Raw genomic sequence first — 614 nt, 5'->3', positions numbered from 1 at the left:
TCCCCCTCCCCCACTTTTATCGAAAAATAACTAAATATTTTATTTTATATCACCTTCATTTCCGAATATACCCATCCCATTGCCTCCCCTACCCAACGAACAACAATTCCTCGTATCAAAGAATAGAAAAGAGGTAAACAAGCAGTTCAGAAAAAACAATCAATATGTCACCGATGTCTGTGACTGCAACATGCCATGTCTCACATCTCTGAAGAAAAGGGAGAGAGGCACATTTTCTCATCTCTTCTCTGGGACCAAAGCTTGGTCATTATAGTTATATGACTTAGTTTAATTTTTTTTTTTTTTTTTAGAAAACAAACACACGCTCGAACAGGGACTTGAACCCTGGACCCTCAGATTAAAAGTCTGATGCTCTACCGACTGAGCTATCCGGGCCCTTTACTTTAATTTTTAATTTTTTGGTTCTTTCCATTAATGTTATTGTTGTCATTAACATTTCCTGGTTCTGCTTACTTCACTCTTCCTCAGTTCATAGAAATCCTCCAATTTCTGATGAAGCAGCGATATTTATTTGGGCAAGGTCAGCTACTTGTGCAGTCAGTCTGAATTACTCCATGTTTAAATCTAGTTTAGACCTTGGGTACATGCATAGC

At 37.9% G+C, this 614-nt stretch overlaps 1 non-coding gene across 1 annotated transcript; it reads right to left on the bottom strand.

Annotated features, from left to right (window-relative positions):
- Positions 1–323: 323 nt before the first annotated feature.
- On the bottom strand, positions 324–396 carry TRNAK-UUU. Its single transcript has one exon. It is a non-coding gene; the product is annotated as a tRNA-Lys (tRNA).
- Between the last annotated feature and the right edge of the window lie 218 nt (positions 397–614).

Source organism: Trichosurus vulpecula, chromosome 8 (genome assembly GCF_011100635.1).
Source record: "Trichosurus vulpecula isolate mTriVul1 chromosome 8, mTriVul1.pri, whole genome shotgun sequence".
In the NCBI taxonomy this organism is placed as follows: domain Eukaryota; kingdom Metazoa; phylum Chordata; class Mammalia; order Diprotodontia; family Phalangeridae; genus Trichosurus; species Trichosurus vulpecula.
This window is presented reverse-complemented; position numbering and strand designations above follow the sequence as displayed.